The 9,552-nt window shown below is 36.8% G+C and overlaps 1 long non-coding RNA gene across 1 annotated transcript in view; it reads right to left on the reverse strand.

The window, feature by feature from the left end:
• Positions 1–9,004: 9,004 nt before the first annotated feature.
• The window catches only part of LOC116872221, a 12,893-nt gene continuing 12,345 nt past the window's right edge, over positions 9,005–9,552 (reverse strand). The window contains exon 3 of the long non-coding RNA XR_004383615.1: positions 9,005–9,030. This is a non-coding gene — a long non-coding RNA (uncharacterized LOC116872221). The remainder of the gene's footprint in view (positions 9,031–9,552) is intronic.

Consider the following 9,552-nt stretch of genomic DNA (forward strand, 5'->3'; position numbering starts at 1 on the left):
TTTATCTTCTTCTTTATCTATTCACCAATTAATGACCACTGCTTCCATATTTTGGCTGTTGTAAATAATATTGCCATAAATGTAGGGATGTATGTATCCTTTGAATTAGTGTTTTTGTATTCTTTGAGTAAATATCCAGAAGTGAGACTGCTGGGTCATAGAGTAGCTCTATTTTTAACTTTTTTGAGGAAACTCCATACTGTTTTCCAGAGTGGCTGCACCAGTTTGCATTCCCACCAACAGTGCACAATGGTTCCATTTTCTCCACATCCTTGCCAACACCTGTTGTTTCTTGTGGTTTTGATTTTAGCCATTCTGACAGGTGGGAGGTGGTAGCTCACCGTGGTCTTGATTGGCATTTCCCTGATGATAAATGATGTTGAGCATCTTTTTATGTGTTGGCCATCTATACATCTTCTTTAGAGGAATGTCTGTTCATGCCTTCTGCTGAGTTTTAAAACTGGATTTTTTGTTCTTTTCGGTGTTCTTTTTTTTTAATTTTTAAAAAGATTTTATTTATTTTTTTGACAGAAAGAGAGATCACAAGTAGGCAGAGAGGCAGGAAGAGAGAGAGGGAAAAGCAGGCTCCCTGCTGAGCAGAGAGCCCGATGCAGGGCTCGATCCCAGGACCCTGAGACCATGACCTGAGCTGAAGGCAGAGGCTTAACACACTGAGCCACCCAGGTGCCCTGAGAGTTGAGTTCTTTATATATTTTGGATACTAACCCATTATTGGATATGTCATCTGCAAATATCTTCTTCCATTCAGTAGGTTGCCTTTTAATTTTATTGACTGTTTCCTTTACAGAGCAGAAGCTTTTTATTTTGATGTGGTCCTAATACTTTATTTTTGCTTTTGTTTCCCTTGCTTTAGGGCATCTATCTAGAAAAAAAGGTAGCTATAGCCAATGTCAGAGAAATTACTGTCTGTGTCTTCTAGGATTTTTATGGTTTCAGGTCTCACAGGTCTTTAATCATTTAGAGTCTATTTTTGTGAATGGTGTAAGAAAGTAGTCCAGTTTCATTCTTTTGTATGTTACTGTTCAGTTTTCCCAACAACATTTGTTGAAGAATTCTCATTGGATATTCTTTCCTACTTTGTCAAAGAATAATTGATCATATAGTTATGGGATTATATCTGGATTTTCTATTCTATTACATTGATCTATGTGTCTATTTTTGTGCCAGTACCATACTTTTTGATTACTATAGCTTTGAAATATAACTTGCAGTCTAGAATTGTGATGTTTCCACCTTTGCTTTTCTTTTTCAAGATTGTTTTAGCTGTTTGGGGTCTTTCATGGTTCCATACAAATTTTAGGATTATGTATTCTGGTTCTGGGGAAAATGCCATTGGATTTTTTGGATAGGGATTACATTAAATATGTAGATTGCTTTGTGTAGTACAGACATTTTAACAATATATATATAGTTCTTCTAATCCATGAGCACGGAACATTTTTTCATTTCTTTGTATTGCCTTGGATTTCTTCTTTCTGTGTTTTATAGTTTTTAGAGTACAGTTCTTTCATCTCTTTAGTCAAATTTATTCTTAGGTATCTCACTATTTTTGGTACAAATGGGATTTTTTTCTTAATTTCACTTTCTGCTACTTCATTATTGGTGTATGGAAATACAACAAATTTCTGTTGACTGATTTTGTATCAGTACTAGTAGTTTTCTGGTGGAGTCTTTCAGGTTTCCTATATATAGTATCATGTCATCTGCAAATAGTGAAAGTTTTACTTCTTCCTTAACAATCTGGATGCCCTTTATTTCTTTTTGTTGTCTGATTGCTGCAGCTAGGACTTCTAGGAGTACATTGAATAAAAGCGGTAAGAGTAGACATCCTTGTCTTGCTCCTGACCTTAGGGGAAATGCTCTCAGTTTTTCCCCACGTAACTCGTGAACACTTTTGTTACCCCAAAAGGTACCCTTTGCCCATTAATAGTCATTCCCTATTCCCTCCTTCCCTCAACCCCTGGCAACCACTAATCTACTTCCTGTCTCTATGTTTTTGCCTAATTTGGACATCTTAAATAAATGGAATCATATACAGCATTTTGTGCCTCACTTCACCCATTTAGTATAGTGTTTTCTACATTTTTCTATGCTGTAGCATGTATCAGTACTTCATTCCCTTTTTTTTTTAAGATTTTATTTTTTTTATTTGTTAGAGAGAGAGGGAGCATGCATAAGCAATGGGAGCAGCAGGCAGAGGGAGAAGCGGGCTCCCCACTGAGCAAGAAGCCTGATGTGGGACTCAATCCCAGGACACTGGGACCATGACCTGTGCTGAATCTAAAGGCAGATGCTTAACCCATTGAGCCACCCAGGCACACTAGTACTTCATTCCTTTTAATGACTGAATAATACTGCACTATATAAATATATAATGGAGTTTTATTTATCCATTCATCAGTTGGTGGACATTTGGGTTGTATTTCACTATTATAAGTAATACTGCTATAAACATTCATGTAAAAGCTTTTGTATGAACATATGATTATTTAAGAAGATTTATTTCTTTATTTTGAGGGGGAGGGGCAAAGGGAGAGAGGAGGGAGAGAATGTCAAGCAGACTCCCTGTTGAGTGCAAAGCCTGACACGGACATGACGTGGGGCTTGATTTCAAATCCCTGAGATCATGACCTGAACTAAAACCAAGAGTTGGATGCTTAACCAACTGAGCCACCCAGGTACCCCTGAACATATGTTTATCAATCCTCCTGGGTATATACCTAGGAGTGGAATTGCTGGTAGCTCCATATTTAACATTTGGAGCATTTCTGGACCATTTCAGAATGGCCAAATATTTATCCACCATAGCTGCACAATTTTATATTCCCATCAGCAATTGTCTTCACATTCTTGTCAAAATTTGTTAACTTTTGTTATTTTTTTTTCATTGTAGCCACCCTGGTGGGTGTGAGTTAGTATGTCATTGCTATTTTAATTCACATTTTTCCTAATGGCTAATAATGTTGAGCATCTTTGCATATGTTCCAGCTTACTGGAAATTTGTGGGTCATTTGGTGATCTACTATGGAGAAATACCTATTCAAATTCTTTGCTCCCTTTTTAATTGGTTTTTTTTTTTATTAATTGTAAGAGTTATTTAGATATTCTGTACCCTAGACTCTTATCAGATATATGATTTGCAAATATTTTTCTCATTCAGTTCCCAGACAACTGTCTTTTCATTTTCTTGGTAGTGTCCTTTGCACATGAAAGTTATTAATATTGATGAAATTGATGAATTATCATTTTTTTCTTTGGTTTCTTGTACTTTTGATATCATATTTAAAATCTGTTGTATAATCCAAAGTCATGAATATTTACTCCTATGTTTCCTTCTCTAAGGTTTATAGTTTAACTCTTACATTTAGGCCTCTGATACATTATGAATTAGTTTTTGTATATGATGTGAGGTAGGGGGCTGAAATTCATTCTTTTGTATGTAGATAGATATCTAATTATCTCAGCACCATCTGTTGAAAAACTATTCTTTCCCAGCTGCCTGGTCTTGACACTTCTGTCCAAAATCAACTGACCACAGATGTATGGGTTTCTCTCAATTTTTAATGGCCAACTGTCCAAAGAGGTTTCCCCTCTGTAATAGATATGTACTGGTCTAGTTTATTAAATGCTATGTAAATTATAATGCTCACACACATATTAGCACAAGTAAGCAAGTGAAAAAAAAAACTATTAAGAAAACACACTAGAGAATGGGATGGAAGATGAGAAGATGAGATGGGAGATAAATGCAGGTTTGGTTCATATAGAGCCTTTTAGGCTGGGGTATATCATTTGGGTTTTATTCTAAATGCATTAAGAAGCCACTGGACAGTTTTGAGCAGGAAGGTGAGATCAAATAATTTACATTTTTAGAAGATCATCTAGATGTCAGGTAAACTTGAAACATAAAGTGGCAAGAGTAGAAGCAGGGAGATCTTTAGAATGGTACTATTAGTATCTAAGTAAGAGATGATGATCACTTAGACACATGTGGCAGAAGTGACAAATGGGAGAAGTAGATTTAGGATATGTTTTGGGGATAAAGATTTGGAGGTAGAGGTAATGGTTGGGATGCTGAGGAGAGATAAAAAGAGGAATCAAGGATGATTTCTAAGTTTGTGGTTTGAATAACTGGGTGGATGACTGCTCAATTACATCCTTTCATTTGCTGAGATGTTTAAAACTAGGAGAGGAGAGGAACCAGTTTGGGGGGTTGGGTGAGCTTACTGGAAATTCATGTACAGAACAGGCCTAGACCCTGAACTGAACAGAAGAAGTCATCATAGTTGTAATTAAGTTGAATGTGCTCAGATGTGTCTTGTATGTTGATAAACAAGACACATGACTCTCACACTGAGAAGGTAAACAAAAGATGACTTCAAGGATGGGAGAAAGGCTTCCAGGGTTGGGAGAAGAAGAGGAGGAGGACAAGGTGGGGAGGGGCAGAAGCTGAGGGATAAGGATGTGTCAAAGGTAGAAGAGATGATATGGGGGGTGCCTGGGTGGCTCAGTGGGTTAAGCCTCTGTCTTTGGCTCAGATCATGATTTCAAGGTCCTGGGATCGAGCCCCACATCAGGCTCTCCGCTCGGCAGGGAGCCTGCTTTTCCCTCTCTCTCTCTCTCTCTCTCTCTCTCTCTGCCCACTCGTGATCTCTGTCAAATAAACAAATAAAATCTTTTTTTAAAAAAGGAGAAGCGGTGATATGGTATGTGTGTATATGTAGAAAGAATTGTGTACTTTTCAATTCTGCATTAAGAATGCTGTGACATTCTGCATTAGGAATGTTGTGGCGCATTGCATAATCAAGCTACTCTTCAGGAGCAAATGATATATTGAATGTAAAGGGACACTAAATTTGTTCCATTACTCCACTAGGTCCTGAGAAACATTATAGGTATTCTGATCAATGATATGAATAGATATTAGGCAAGATAGTTAGGATACATATTGACAGTGTTGGTGGGAAGATTAAATAAGAGTATTATCATTTATTTTACTGTTTGGCATATAATTAATATATTAATGAATGGTAATTATTAAATGTCAAAAATAAAAGATCAGAATTAGCATAAATTAATGATGATGACAGCAATATGTTAGGAGGTGCATTTAATTATTTTGAGTTTTGTTCTCAGTTCCTTCTCTACGAAATTGGTACTTAGCTACACAAACAAATATAATAGCTATAATAAAACTAAACTAATAATATTAGTTTACTCTATGTATATATGCTTTATTTCTTGCATTGCAACAATGAAAAATGCCAGATTCCAGGGCACCTGGGTGGCTCAGTCAGTTAAGAACCTGCCTTCAACTCAGGTCATAATCCCAGGGTCCTAGGATTGAGCCCCTTGTGGGTGGGGTTCCTTGCTCAGCAGGGAATCTGCTTCTCCCTGTGCCCCTCACCCTGCTCATGCTTGCGTGCACTCTCTCAAATAAATAAATTATTTTTTTTAAAAAGGAAAAGAAAAATGCCAGAATCTTTAAATATTTGAATCTTGTAGTGTTATTTATAAGAAAACTATAAATAGTTAAACAAAATGGGACTAATTTAAGATTAAAAAAAAGATTTTATGTATTTATTTGACACAGAGAGAGAGAGAGAGATCACAAGTAGGCAGAGAGGCATGCGAGGCTGGGGGGAAGCAGGCTCCCTGCTGAGCAGAGAGCCCATTGCAGGGCTCAATCCCAGGACCCTGAGATTATGACCTAAGCCAAAAGCAGAGGCTTAACCCACTGAGCCACCCAGGCACCAAGTAATCTCTATACCCAATACAGGGCTCAAACTGACAACCCCAAGAACAAGAGTCTCCTGCTCTACCAACTAAGCCAGCCAGGCACTCAGAAGTGGATTTATTTTGATTAGTTATACTTAAAATTATTGTTTCCCAAACAATTATTTTGTGAACTGTCATATATAATACTTTTCAGTACTCTTAAGCTAACAGAGACAAAAACAAAACCAAAATATAAAACTAAAAAAACCCTAAGGTTTTTCCTTCAAACAAGGACTGCCTTCATTTAAATTACTACTTACCTGCTGATGACAAGTATTTTCATTTAAAAATTGTCTTTGACAACAAAATAAGAAGAACTAAGCACTATTTCCCATTATACACTGAGAAAAGACACCTTGGTAACTGAGAAAACCTTTTCTTTCTCAGCAGAAGTTTGGCTGCACTTTTCCCCCAAAGGAAAGTGTACTCTCTGCAAGGTGCCTCTGCTTAAGTGTACTCATCTACTTGTTAAAGGGACAGGCATTTATTTTTTTTATTTTTTTTTTAAAGATTTTATTTATTTATTTGACAGAGAGAGATCACAAGTAGGCAGAGAGGCAGGCAGAGAGAGAGGGGGGTAAGCAGGCTCCCGCTGAGCAGAGAGCCGGATGTGGGGCTTGATCCCAGGACTCTGGGATCATGACCCGAGCCGAAGGCAGAGGCTTTAACCCACTGAGCCACCCAGGTGCCCCGAGGCATTTATTTTTAAAGTGTTACTTGAAGTCCATTAACGATAATGAAGATAATTATACTTAATTTATATTTATTTCTCACTTTTCTCCCCACCCTTTCTGTCTGCCATATAAATGTCTGTTTGCCTATTTTTGTGGCGTTTTAAAAAGTTTCTTTAATATTTTTTCTGGAGAAATACATCTCTCGTCATCATCAAAAACAACTGAGGGGATGCCTGGATGGCTTAGTCTGTTAAGCAGCTGTGGGGTCAGGTCGTGAACCCAGGGTCCTGGAACCAAGCCCCACATTGGGCTTCCTGTTCACAGGGGAGCCCGCTTCTCCCTCTGCCTTTGCTGCTCCTTCTGCTTCCGCTCCCTCACTTGCCCGTGTGTGCGCTCTCTCTCTCAAATAAATAAATAAAATCTTTTAAAAATTTGAGAAATGTATGCTGTCTTATAACCAATTAGTCTCTCTTGATAACAAAAACCAATTTCTTCATAAAGAATAATAAAACTTGGGGCACCTGGGTGGCTCAATGGGTTAAAGCCTCTGCCATGGGTTAAAGCCATGACCTGAGCCTCTGATCTCAGGGTCCTGGGATCGAGCCCCGAATAGGGCTCTCCGTTCAGCAGGGAGCCTGCTTCCTCCTCTCTCTGTGCCTGCTTCTCTGCCTACATGTGATCTCTGTCTGTCAAATAAATAAATAAAACCTTAAAAAAAGAATAATAAAACTTTATTAGTCTAACTAGGAAGAAATAACAGGGATTAGGAATGAGAAAGGAGACATACCAGAGATGGAGTTATTGAAAGAATTCTAAGAGAATACCACATACAACTTTATGTCAACCAATTTGAAAACTAGGATAAACAGATAAATAGATGATTTCCTATATAAACAAAACTGACCCATGAAAGATGGCAAACAAAATAGAACAATTACTACAGATGGAATTGAGTATGTTAAACTCTAACATTGTAAAATAAAACAAACCTATTTCTTTCTCTCTTTCTTTCTTTCATTCTAAGTCTATACGCAAAGCGGGGCTTCCTCTCAAGAACCCAAGATCAGGAGTCACATGTTCCACTGACAGAGCCATCAAGGGGCCCCATGATTTTTATTTGTTCCTTAAAGAGCATAAAATTTCAATGTTATTTAAATTACTCCAGGCTCTATTAATGAAAAGACAAAAAAGCCACTAACTCATTTTATGAAGTCAGCCAATTTTAACATTAATATTATAGACCAGTCTCATTTATGAATATAGATTCACATTTCCTAGCTTATGAATATAGATACACGATTCCGAATAATTACATTTAATACAGTAATGTAATCAGGGCTTTCTTTTTTTTCAGATGGTTCAGTAATAGGAACTCTATCAATATAACCATTATATCAACAAATTAAAGGAGAAAAACTATATCATCATGTCAATAGGTGCTGATAAATGTCTGATAAAATCCACTAACCATTCCTAATTTTTAGAAATATACATAAAATAGAAGAAACCTCTTAGTAGACTACTTACCAAAAGCCAACAGGGAAACAGAAACAGGAAAAGTAGAAAAACACCACACTTCATTAAAATCAATAACTAGTTAGGGATGCTATATCAGTATTATCATTTAACAATGGCTTGGACAGTCTAGTACATTCAGTAAGACAGGAAAAACAGTATAAATTTTAGAGGGGAAAGCAGATAAATTTCAAGAGCTGTGGTTAAAAAATACCAGAATTTATAAAAGAATTTGGTAAGATGACTGAAGATAAGCTAAACATATAGGAATTAATGGCTTTTCTCTATTCTTTGATAAGTATTTAGAAAAGGAAATGAAGTGAAATACTCCATTCATAATAAGAGAAAAACATCTAAATCACCTAAAGATAAATTTGACAAGAAAAGCACAGAACGTAAATGAGAAAAATAATAACATCACATTTCAGAATATAAAACAATCTCTGAGCAAAAGGAAATGTATTCAGGCCCTTGAATGAGAACATTAATATTTTTAAAAAGTCAATTTTCCCAAAACAATGTATAAATTTAGTAAAATTCTAATTAATACTCTAATAGAGTATGGGTGCAGGTTGGACTTGGACAAAATAACTGTAAAAGCTACATGGAAAAATAAATGACTGAGTATAGAAAATAAACAGTGAAGGGAGATTTAGCAGATATTAGAACACACTGGAAAGTAACTTATCAAATTATTACAGAGCTATAAAGGTTAGACAAACACATCAGTGAAATGGAATAGGAAGCAAAGAGATCTTTGCATACATATGAAAAGTAGTATGTGATAAAGGTGGTGGTTGAAATCATTGTGGGAAAGATGAATTATTTAATAAATGGGCCTAGCACAAGTAGCTACGTATTTGAAAGAAAATAAATTTAGGGGCACCTGGGTGGTTCAGTGGGTTAAGCCTCTGCCTTTGGCTCAGGTCATGATCTCAGGGTCCTGTGATCGAGTCCCGCATCAGGCTCTCTGCTCAGCGGAGAACCTGCTTCCTCCTCTATCTCTCTCTCTGCCTCCTCTCTGCCTACTTGTGATCTCTCTCTGTGAAATAAATAAATAAAATCTTTAAAAAAAAAAGAAAAAAAAAGAAAATAAATTTAATGTAAGCTCTATGCCCAACATGAGGCTGAACTCGTGACTCCAAGATCATGAGTTGCATGCTCCCCTGACTGAGACAGGCAGGCACCCCCTAAAGAAAATAAATTCAGATCTCTATCTTGTACCAGTTATAAAAAGAAATGACAAAATGGATAAAATTCTTAAAAATCAAACAACAAAATCCTTAGGGGAAAGGGGCACCTCGGTGACTCACATGATAAGCACCTGACTCTTAATTTTTGGCTCAGGTCATGATCTCAGGGTCATGAAATCGAGTCCCACATGGATCCTGCTTAAGATTCTCTCTTTCCCTCTTCTTCTGCCTGCCCCCCACCTCCCTCTCCAGCCAATCAATCAATCAATCCTTGGAGGAAAATACATATTTTATCAATAGGCAGGAGACACTGGAAAGCCTGAAGGTATAAAAGAAAAAAAATAGACATATATGCCTTTATAAATATTTTC

Source organism: Lontra canadensis, unplaced genomic scaffold (assembly GCF_010015895.1).
Source record: "Lontra canadensis isolate GAN:19392208 unplaced genomic scaffold, GSC_riverotter_1.0 scaffold2, whole genome shotgun sequence".
Lineage (NCBI taxonomy): Eukaryota > Metazoa > Chordata > Mammalia > Carnivora > Mustelidae > Lontra > Lontra canadensis.